At 42.7% G+C, this 12,244-nt stretch overlaps 1 long non-coding RNA gene across 1 annotated transcript; it reads right to left on the reverse strand.

Annotated features, from left to right (window-relative positions):
- Positions 1-11,104: 11,104 nt before the first annotated feature.
- Positions 11,105-11,559, reverse strand: LOC306936199. The gene is made up of 3 exons (XR_013791477.1): positions 11,459-11,559; positions 11,304-11,371; positions 11,105-11,199 (listed from the first exon to the last, which is right to left on the reverse strand). It is a non-coding gene; the product is annotated as an uncharacterized lncRNA (long non-coding RNA).
- Between the last annotated feature and the right edge of the window lie 685 nt (positions 11,560-12,244).

A 12,244-nucleotide genomic window follows, 5' to 3' on the forward strand; every position in this document is an offset into this window, starting at 1 on the left:
TAATTCATTGGAGAGCTCATCTTTGTTTGTAACTACCATATCGCCATATAATTTCGTAATCTTTTTGCTGAAATAATCACCTAGGTAATTAGCAATGTCTAATGGCTTAGTGAAAAACGTGCCTTCTGCTTCCAGATATGAGGGTGTTTTATTTACTTTCCTTCCCGTCAATTGAGTGTGTTCCATATTTTTCTACTGTCTAAATTAGCATTCACAATTCTGTTTTTAAAATAAATCCTTTTTTTGGTTTAGTTCAATTTTTTTACAAAATGTCTTAATTTCCTATATATCTTCCATTGAAATACATAATTTGAATTGATTGCTTCTGCCTTAGCATTATTTCTTACTTAGTCATATATTGTCTGAGTTATTGGTCCAACCATGGAGATGTAACATTTCTTACAGTTCTCTTTTTTACAGGAGCATGTTTATCAATAATTGGCATTAACAAGTTATTGAGAGCCTCCAATGCAGTGTTTGGATCATCTTCCTGTAGGACTGTTGACCAGTCAATTTCCTTTACCTCATCATAATAATTGTTTTCATTAAAATATCTAAACATCCTCTTTTGAATAATTTTCTGACCTGATTTTGGAACTTTAGTCTTCCTTCCAATTGCAACTATATTATGATCGGTACAACCTACAGGAATTGATACTGCTTTCGAGCACAGCTCAGCCACATTTGTAAAGATTAAATCAATACAAGTTGATGTTTTTGAACCATCTGCTTTGGAGCATATTCTTGTTGGTTTTGTAACAACTTGTGTCAGATTACAGGTATCTGCACATGAAAGCAATTTACCTCTGAGTGCACAGGACTTTATATCCCAGTTAATATTTATGTCTCCCAGAAAATAAATCTCATTATCTAAATCACACACCCTGTCCAACATCTCACACATTTGATCAAGGTACATTACTGTTGCATCTGGTGGCCTATAACAACACCCAATAAGTATTGGTCGTAAATGAGGTAGTTGAACTTGTAACCAGATTACTTCCACTCCCAAAACAGTTAAATCATCCCTGACTCTTACTGGTATATGGTCTTGAACATAAATTGCGACTAAAGGTGAGATCAATGGTGAGATTTGAAAGAAAGTTCAGGGTCAAGTGTGATACCAAGGTATTTGAATGTGTCCACTTTCTCCAGGTTAGAACCATCGTCGAATTTAATCAGTGGATCGGAGGTGTTTGCACTACTGCGTGAGTGGCCGAATAGCATGCTGCAGGACTTCTTTTTGTTCAATAAAAGCATATTGTTTTGAAGCCATTTTGGACCAGATTGAAATCAGACTGTAGGAGGTGTTGAATTTGGTGAGTGTTTTTATCAGAAACGTAGATAACAGTGTCATCGGCATACAGAGAAGAGGAGTGGTCCCAGTATAGACCCCTGTGGAACACCTTTCTCTACTAGTGAAAAGTCTGATTTAGAGCCTTGTAGTGCTACACACACGCCTGTTGTGGAGATAGGAATTGAACCATAGGAGAGCGTTTCTATTTAAACCAACAGAGAAGAGTTTGTCTAGAAGGAGGTAGTGGTCCACCAAGTCGAATGCTTTGGAAAGATCAATGAATATTGCACCAGTGAGATGGCTTTTGTCAAAGGACAGAAGTACGTCGCTTGTGAACTTTAAGGTAGCTGTGATTGTGGAGAAGTGTGGTCTGAATCCTGATTGATGGGGGGATGAAATGTTGCCACAATTAATGTAATCTGATAGCTGTTTGTAAATAAGTTTTTCGAAGACTTTTGCAATAGTGCAAATGCTGGAAATGGGTCTGTAGTTATTTATGTCGGTTGGGTCTCCAGTTTTAAAAATGGGGGTGACACTTGCACTTTTCCAAATTGAAGGGAGTGAGGAGGTAGACAGAGATTGAACAGGTCAGCGAGGGGATACATTAATATGTGAGCAGCAAGTTTAACAAATTTAGCTTCAAGACCGTCAGGACCGGCACCACAACTTTATTTTAATTCACATAATGCGTAGTAGACATCGTTAGGCTGACGTTTTTTGAAAGAGAAAGAACCATTATGGGCGTTTGTGTTTGGGGAACCAGCTGTAACATAGGAGTCTGTGTGTTGGGAACTACAGATTGAGGAAAAATGGTTATTGAAAGCTTGGGAAATGAGAAGAGGGTCAGAGATAATCTGCATTATTGATTTGGGTCTGCTTTATGGGTTTTGTATCTGTTTTATTGAGAAAAGTGTTCAGTTTATTCCAAAAAAATTTGGGGTTGTGGAAATCGTGTCTAAAGCTGTCTTTATAGTAGTTAGATTTTACATTTCTTGTTTGGGTCTTTGATTGGTTCCTCGAGGTGTCTGTAATGTTCCCAATCACCAGGGTCTCTTGTAGTCTTGTATTTTGACCATACTTTGTACCTTTCTTTATAGAGATGAATAAATTGTGAGTTAATCCACGGTAAATGTCTTCCTTTGACTCGGATTGTTTTCATGGGGGCATGGACATTGATTACCATAGTGACTTCAATATGGAAGAAGACCCACACGTCCTCAACAGAAGGAATTTGCTGAAATATGTTCCAGTTGATGCCAATTAAGTCTTGTATATAGGAGTTTGTGTTCATGTTTTTGCTTTGTCTCAGAGTTATGTATTTTGAGGGAGAGCTGGGGATTTTGATTTTCCAGACACAAAATATGACGCTAAAACAGTCGGACATGACACCAGACGAAATGATCCTCCCAGGGTTAGTGACAAGTATCCAATCAAGAAGTGACGAGGACCGGTGGTCCACTCTAGTAGGTTCCTTTATCAGCTGAGTCAGATTTATGCTTTTAAGTATAGGTTTCTGTCGTTGGTGCAGGAATGACTGGATGGATGGATGGATGGATAGATGGATAGATAGATAGCATCAGTATAGCCACAGTGTCTTCTCACTGTCCCTGTACAGTTGACCATCGACATACAGTCTATCAACTGAGATGACAGCCTTCTTGTTTTCCGCCATGAATTCTTTCCTTATGGGGAACAGAATTTTGCGCCTCTCCATTATTTCTCTCGGGAACTGGTCGTTTATCCCGAAATGTGTTCCTTTCAGCTCCTTTCCCTATTGCTTGACCTGCTCTTTGTGTTTAAAGTGTTCAAACTTTACAATAATAGATCGGGGTCGAACAGGATTCTTTTTTAACGCACCGAGGCGATGAACTCGGTGGAATGTGATCCGGTTTAAGGTTCTTAAAAGAGCCTTTGTGTGGTTTATTTAGGAGAGTTTATCTGTAAGGGAACGGCTTTCGTTTCGGTGAGGTATACTTCATCTTTTTCACATGAGAGCGTCGAGCCCTCTTTCTGCCTCCTCAACTTTTTGGCGGCGGGAGACCTTGAATGGTTTCGCCGAGGTAGTCTCAAAAAGCAAGCTTCTCCTGATATTCTTTAATCCTTTCATGGGCCACCTCGGCTACAATGAAGTCCGGGTCGGGGCTTTCAATTTCATCTTCTACAACAGCGTGCATTCCCTTGATACGTGCTATCAGATTCTTACTCGTCAGCTTCATAAAGGCTGCGATAAGTGCTACCATCGCCGCACCGTCAACGTCCTCGCCGGAATTCAGGTCCTCATCCAGGGCAGGACTCTGGTTAGGAAGTCGCTCAGGTCGGTAGTCAGCCATCTCGTTGAATCTGCAGGTGAAGATTCCAACTCCAAGAGATTTGTGGTTTTGACCTCGACACGGTGATCGAGCTTATCGCACCCCCGTTCCGACTCCTCCCCATTTCGACACACCCCCATTCTGAATCATCCTCATTCCGACGCACCGCCATTCCGACCCCACACACAACCCTGCCTCCCCCAACCCCCACCAGTGGCCCACACACACCCTCCGAAGCGGCGTCCGAAACGTAGGCTACGTTTGTGTGTGTGTGTGTGTGTTATTCTGTCCATGAAAAAACAAACGGCACGTTCAGGATGACATGTGACATGACGCACGAGAGAGAAAATAATAATAATTGACTGCATACGGTAGGCTATATAATTAATATGAGTCCAGGCGTCCAGCACTGGACACCCACACCCTCCGGGCGTTCACTCCATTTGCTTGTGCTCGTGCGTGTGTGTGTGTGTGTCAAAGTCAGAAGTTTAGTTTTCTATCTATCTGATATGTACGTTTTTTATAATAAATATTTAGCTTTCTAATCCATTCGAGACCCCTAAAAACAATCCAACATGTCGCCAAGGGGCTCAAGTGTGAAGTACTTAGACAGTCAGGGGGCTGAAGTGTAAAGTAGTTAGACAGGTACATATCAATGAGGTGTAGTCATGTAGACCAGGCCCATTGTTGCTGTACTCTGTCTTCTACCCTGAGCCATCCTACCCTAATAACATGAGCTGAGGGTTAAATAATTCGGTGCCCGTGTGACGCTAAAATAATCCAACATGGGCTCTCAATGAGTCAGGGGGCCCCATGAGATGTCCTCAATTAGTCTACAGTTGGACTAGAATGCTCTACATATGCACTACACTTGTCTACTGATGCACTAGAGCTGTCTACAGATCGAGACAGTGGTCTACAGATGCACTACACTGGTCTGCAGATGCACTACACTGGTCTACAGATGCACCACAGTGGTGTGTAGACCACTCTAGTGCATGCTTATGTAACCAAGGCCGAATCAGCCACACAGAATTTGGGCAGTAGAATATTCTTTATCGTTATTATTTTATAAGACATACAACCTTTAATTATTAGAGTGGCACCGTTTAAGGTGCTAGAGATATCAAAGTTGTACACCTCACTAGATAATCCTGGGACTACGCCAGCCGTCATTTATTTACAGAGAAACGGGAACTCTTTTATCATTATTACTCTTAGCTTCAGTTTGTTCAAGGACACACAGGTTCACGTTTTACCAGGTGAGAGAGCAACCATAAAAAGTGGAGAGAGACTGACACTGAATCATGAATCAGAAATATAACATGTTTATTTTCCTATACATGGGGATCTCTAAAACACCCTTAAAATACAATCTTTAATAAATCTAAAATCCTGTAGCAAAACTAATTATATAACAAAATAACAAAATAACCAACTCCTTAAAACCATTCCATTACGAAAGTGCTGCTAAAGTGCGATGGGTTCAGACAGTTCTTTGGTTTCACAGAGAGAGAGTCCAATCAGTCCAACATCATATACGTCCCCTTCAATACATAATTTGGACCTGAAAGCACATAAGGTAGACGCCAGTTTTTCTGTTCCACCAACGAGTATAGCTCGCCTACGCCCCCGTACAGTGATGTAATCGACAGTAGTGCGGGATAGAACAATACTCACACACAACGGGCAGTTACCTGCCCGCCGATGTTGCTGGGTATCCGCACTCTGTAACACCACTCCTGGTCACTGGCTCGTACACGGCTCACTCGATCCTCTCCGTCGTCAACAGGTAAGTCAGTTCACTCGATCCTCTCCGTCATCTACAGTTGGTGCCACACACGAGTCCTTCTCCTCTCTCGGCTCGTAACTTTGGTGTGCCAACCAAATTTATAGTCCACTCTCTCTCTCTCTCGGTCCTCCTGTCACCCTGGACACACTCCACAGAGCAGCACACACACCCAACCTTCCCCTCTGCCAGTCGCTTTATACTGATACAAGTCAAGTTCCCAATAGACAAACTCCTCCTCTTCCGTTCCCCATCTGACAGCTGTCAGTTGCGGATCATATATCCAATCGACAGTGGTAAGTAATGTATATATAAGGAAGGATACTATAAGTCACTGATAGATATACAACAAATAATAAGTATGCAAAACAATTAAAGGAACAACAACAAAAAAAGAAAAACCTATTCCTGACACCGGTCACACTTAGACCACTCTAGTGGATATGTAGACCACAGAACTTCATCTACCGAGCCTTCACAGTGACTGTCTCCCACTGGGGGCAAGCTGTTCCAGGGCCTCGGCCCCCAGGCTGTGAAATATCTTGCCCCTAGCCCTCTACACATAGAGCTGCCCAGTCAATGGATATTTGTCAATCTGTATTAAAGACAAATTCCTTCTGTCTGGTCTTTAGTGACAGCTGAGCCTGGCAGTCCATGATCTTCCTTTACAGATGCCAATGTTTTGTTTTAGTTTCTATTTCAATTGTATTTTAACCTGTTGTTACCTGTACAGCATTTTGGGTGTACCTGGTCATTTTAAATGCTTTATAAATACTGTTTGTGTTGAGTTGAGTTGAGATGCAGTAGGCCTACAGTGATCTATGTGCAGTGCAGTGGTCAATGTATGGGGTCTATATATGCAGTACAATGGTCTATATATATGCAGTACAGTGGTTTATAGATACAATTCAGATGTCTATAGATGCAGCACAGTAGTCTAGATGCAGTACAGTGGTCTCATACAGATATAGATGCAGTACAGTGGTTTAGATACAGTACAGTGGTCTTGTGCAGCTATAGATGCAGTGCAGTGGTCTAGATACAGTACAGTGGTATCTAGATGTAGAACAGTGGTCTCATCCAGCTATAGAAACAGTACATCTTGGTCTCATACTGGATACAGTAAAGTGGTCTCATTTATACAATAGGCAGAAATCACACATTTGAACTGCATGTATAAAACGGCATGGTTCTTGCCCAAAACGGCATGAGATTGGCATAAATGTGGCATGTCTATACAGGGGAGGCTTGAAGGTATCCATGTAACCCATTTCCATTCACATATATTGAAGTGACAGGTAAAGGGACCTTTTGGAAAATGACTATGGCTGTTTTTCTCTCTCCAAAATGTAGTCAAACCTTGAATCAATTAGGTATTTACCCTCCTTCCCGACAAGGTGGCATGACAACGTTGGCCCCATTGGAAACCCGAGGTTGTCTTGAAATGAATGGTATCTCTATCTTTGGTCTATCTCTAAATGTGAGCGTGCCACAGTCTCCGAAAGACAGTCTCGCCGGTTTTCCAGACAGCAATTTGGCAGGTCTCAAAACACACCATTTTTCAGGGCTTAAAGTTCTCCGTCCTGGGGACGGATTTCCGTCCTGAGGATTTCATAGCGGTCTTTTATGAGATCAGCGCAGATTCGCAAAATAAATATTTAAGGAGGAGTATGTGTATATGTAGCGATATGATGGCCAAATCCGTGAAAGCCTGTCTCTTTAAGAAGCTAGTGTGCGCGCTCGCCACTCCCACTCCCCAATATGTTCTCTGCAGCTCTCTCTGCATCTGCGCTCAGAAGCCTCAGTACAGACTAGAGAGAGCACGGTGCTGCTGACAGACAGAGAGAGAGACAGAGAGAGCCTACATACGTTCATATTTCCCTCTACCCAGGCCAGAACAGTGACAGTCACTGCAGTCAGAGGGTTTCTTTTAAATTAGCTTAGAGCATTGATAATGTGGAGGATTTATTTTCAACGCAAATGTGTATTGCCTCGTTGGTTACAAGCAGCACTCTCTAGCTGGCTAGCCTAGTAGCCGTTAGCTGCTAGCTAGTAGCCGTTAGCTGCTAGCTAGTAGCCGTTAGCTGCTAGCTGCGTGCATGGTGTTTGTCCTCCTGTCTGCCAGCCTGTACATTCTCCTGCTCAACTCTACTGAATACTGATGTTATAATATAGAATGGAACTTTCAGGGAAGACAGTGATAAACTATACAATGGTTCTTGTATTTATGGGCAGGGGCTGGATTGCTTAGAACAGACAGGGGCTAATGAATTTAGGCACAATGATAATGTACCAAGCACATTCATTTTCAAATATAATAACACTTTGGACAAAATAGCCAAAGTGCCCAGATGTCCAGACGTTGCTGAAAACTATATAGTGCCCACTGCCCACCTATCACTGTATCCCATTTTAGTTGCCAAACCAATGGGTTCTCTTGTAATTCACTTTTGTTCTCACTTGCAACCTTATAATGCAAGGTGCATAATGGACTACAGAAGGCTACATGCCTAGAAGTGTCTTCCTCTGGGTTTTTTATACTTTAACACACTGTGGCTGTAAAGTCAAGCACTACAGTAATTTCAATGAGTATTTATTGATTGGCCAGACTAGCAATATAATACATAACATAACTTAAAAAGCTGCTTCTATAAAATGAAGCATGGATTGACACATTCGGTAGGCAACTTTGAAAACATAATTTTACAACCCCGAAATTTGGTGTGCGCTACGCGCACCATGTTTTTAATTTATGATTTATTTTTATTTTACACTGACTTTTATCACTGTCTAGGACAGGGGTAGATCGATGCAAGTTTGGGGGGTTCGCCACATCGTTTGAAATTTTTCAGTCTTGGGATTTTTGGCTTTAACCCGTGTGTGTGTGTGTGTGTGTGTGTGTGTGTGTGTGTGTGTGTGTGTGTGTGTGTGTGTACACCAAAACATAACTAATTTACATCAGAATACTCGCTATGAGGCTAGTCGTGCATGCATGCCCTCAAGAGGCAGGGATGTACTCAAATCAAAATTATTTTTCTGCCTCCTCAACTTTTTGGCCGCGGGAGACCTTGAATGGTTTCGCCGACGCAGTCTCAAAGAAGCAAGCTTCTCCTAATATTCTTTAATCCTTCCATGGGCCACCTCGGCTACAATGAAGTCCGGGTCCGCACTTTTGGTTTCATCTTCTACAACAGCGTGCATTCCCTTGATAGGTGCTATCAGATTCTTACTTGTCAGCTTCATAAAGACAGCGCCGGCTTCGATAAGTGCTACCTTCGCCGCGCTGTCAACGTCCTCGCCGGAATTCAGGTCCTCGTCCAGGGCAGGACTGCAGGACTGCAGGTGAAGATTCCAACTCCAAGAGATTTGTGGTTTTGACCTCAACAAGGTGATCGAGCTTATCGCACCCCGTTCCGACTCCTCCCCATTTCGACACACCTCCATTCCGAATCATCCCCATTCCGACCCAACACACAACCCCGCCTCCCCCAACCATCACCAATCACCCCACAGTGGCCCACACACACCCTCCGAAGTGGTGTCCGAAACGTAGGTTACACAATCCCCCACCCCCCCCCCCAATGTAAACACCGCCATTCAACGCACAGGCAAGGGCTCACAGAACGAGCCACTTCCTAGGCGCTTTGCCGCCGGTGAATTTACGAATACCGCTGTAAGAAACTTGCAGCCTTCATCATATAGACGACCCGGTGTGCTGCATTCTCTCAAGACAGGGATTCACGCAAAAATAGAAAATACACTCTTAAATGGAAAACGTGAGTGGCTCTTAAAAGAGCCTTTGGTTTGGTGGGATTGATCTAGAGTTCAATAGTGAGAGCGTCGAGCTTTTCTCTTCCATTTCCTCCATTTCTTAGCGGTGGGTGAAGATTTGGAATTCCGATTGAGCTCTCGATACTCATCCGCATACAGGGATCTGACAGCCTCGCGAAAGCAGATTTCGCGGATATCTGGAACGGCCCTGGCCAGTGCTAGGCGGATGAAAACGGAATGCATGATAATAAAATGCATCAAGCGTTGCTTCTTGCACAGACCCTGCCTGGCAATCAATTCCTCCTCCTCACTCTCCTCCGTCTCAAGGAATGACAACATTTCGTCCAGCGTCGTATATGGTGGAAAAGTCATCTTTCAACTGATTGTTGATGTGGTACCATTTACAAATGATTGAATATTGACCAAATTATTGAAGCTAATGTTACATTTGTTCTTTGATTAATATTTGTAGACCTATTACAAGTCAGGCACAAAATCAGTGTCAATTCACATCTGCATACTGCACATATCAAGCCAATTCAAGGTACACATGACAACTTTCAATCACCAACACAGGATTGTACTATATTCTTGCCTATTGTTATTCCTAAAAGAGTTTTTATAAACATTCGTCCATTTAACAGGCCATAGACTTTGGCTGGGATGTACATTTATATACGGGCTCTTTTTTGACAAACATTTAAAGTCCATATGTGACCAAGGCCGAATCAGCCACACAGAATTTGGGCAGTAGAATATTCTTTATCGTTATTATTTTATAAGACATACAACCTTTAATTATTAGATTGCACCGTTTAAGGTGCTAGAGATATCAAAGTTGTACACCTCACTAGATAATCCTGGGACTACGCCAGCCGTCATTTATTTACAGAGAAACGGCAACTCTTTTATCATTATTACTCTTAGCTTCAGTTTGTTCAAGGACACACACAGGTTCACGTTTTACCAGGTGAGAGAGCAACCATAAAAAAGTGGAGAGAGAGACTGACACTGAATCATGAATATAACATGTTTATTTTCCTATACATGGGGATCTCTAAAACACCCTTAAAATACAATCTTTAATAAATCTAAAATCCTGTAGCAAAACTAATTAAATAACAAAATAACCAACTCCTTAAAACCATTCCATTACAAAAGTGCTGCTAAAGTGCGATGGGTTCAGACAGTTATTTTGTTTCACAGAGAGAGTGTCCAATCAGTCCAACATCATATAAGTCCCCTTCAATACATAATTTGGACACACAGCGGACACCGATGGTTGCTGGGTGTCCGCACTCTGTCACACCACTCCGGGTCCCTGGCACAGCTCGCTCGATTCTTCTCCATCATTAACAGCTCGGTTGCACTCGAGTCCTTTCCCTCTCGGCTCGTAAACTGACTTGACTTGGCTTTCCCAAATAAACATTATATAGTCCATTGACTTGGCTGCCACAGCGCCCCTCAAAAAAAAAGAAAAGGAATGGAAATGCTCAACATGGGCTTGCTCTCCTATCCACAAACAACAACATGCAGGCTAAAACTGACAGGCTTAACACCGGACTCGGTATTAACACCTCAAAACCACAAGTGTTGTGTGTGAACTCTACCCCCACACAACCCATCCTTGATGAACCTGTCCTGGGGAGAGGCGCAGAGGCATAGGGGACGAAGAGGAGTAAGTAACATGGGCATTGTGATTCCACTGGGTTATGTGCAGGCTGGGCACAACCACAAGTGGTGGTCACTTGTGCAGAGGCAAGGAGGCAACCAGGTGCTCAGGAGGTGTGTAGGTATAAAAAAAAAAATGTAGAAAAGGTAAAAAGGTGCTCCTGGGGCTGGGATCAATCGGGATAACACAACGATATAGAGCAAAGAGGAGATCCGGGCACACTTTTTGTTAAAAGGAGGAAATATTTTATTGAACCGACATGTTTCGACCTATACGGTCTTCATCAGGGCTGGTGGTCACTTGTGGTTGTGATTCCTACACACACCCAGTGGAACCACAATGCACATGTATCACATTGAATCTGAAAGAAGATGGATATATTGTCATTGTTTTGGTTAAAGAAAGCATGTGCTCTCCATGTAAAGAAATGTGCTCTCCATGTAAAGAACTGTAATGGTTTCCTACCCAATCATCCAGAGATGCTGTCCCCGTGTGGACTTCCCCACAAAAGCGACACAGATATGTCAGATCATCTATTCAAAATTTAAATTGCACATTCAGTTAATTGAAGTCAAATCTTTTGGTTTGATGAAGATGAAATACATTTGATTGAACCCTACCAGAGTTCTCCATGAGGGAGATTCCCATGCTGCATCTGACAGCATCAATGTCACCCAGCAGGTCCTCCTCCACCCTTGTGCCCAACACCAACATCTCTGCAAGCTTAAATACAGTTGAGGTTAGTGTTAGCCGTGTTCTTTAAGAATGTATTACATTGTTAGGATATATAATCTTACTTTGCACACAAACACCCGACATGTTGTGGAATCCCTTTGGCGGGGATGGGGAATGGTCTCACAGCGCCACTGCCGTGAAATGGTCCCCCCACGCATCCTGCGCATATAAGCTCTGAAGAAAAAAAAGTGTGTTACTTGCATATCAGAAAACATTGAACATTACAATGAATCCTGATTTACTTGCCTTGTTGCGTTTTCAGCCTGTTTAAGCTGCCCTTCAACTGCACCCATTGGGTCAATGAAAACCGTGCGGTTCTCTTCGGGATACAGGACCTTCAGCAGATAGGATACTTTATGCAACTATATTTACAACTAAGCCTTTGAAGTTTTAATTTGAATCGATTAAAGGTCACTTACTAGCAGTGTGTAGTGGCCATTTTCACACACTACCCCCACGATGAGCTCCCATTCCAGGGCATCAATCTGCAAGTGATCATTGAATTTGTTAACATGGTGTGATTGTAAGCAACACTTTTAAAAGCAACCATTATCCTTACTTTTTTCACCCCCTTGGTGGAACTATTCTACATTTTTGTGGTCTCCTCCACTGACAGGACCTTTATTGGCCCGTTAGCCATTCGGGCCACCCTCTGCAAATAAGCATTCACA

The sequence above is a fragment of the Electrona antarctica genome (genome assembly GCF_951216825.1).
Source record: "Electrona antarctica genome assembly, chromosome: 14".
In the NCBI taxonomy this organism is placed as follows: Eukaryota; Metazoa; Chordata; class Actinopteri; order Myctophiformes; family Myctophidae; genus Electrona; species Electrona antarctica.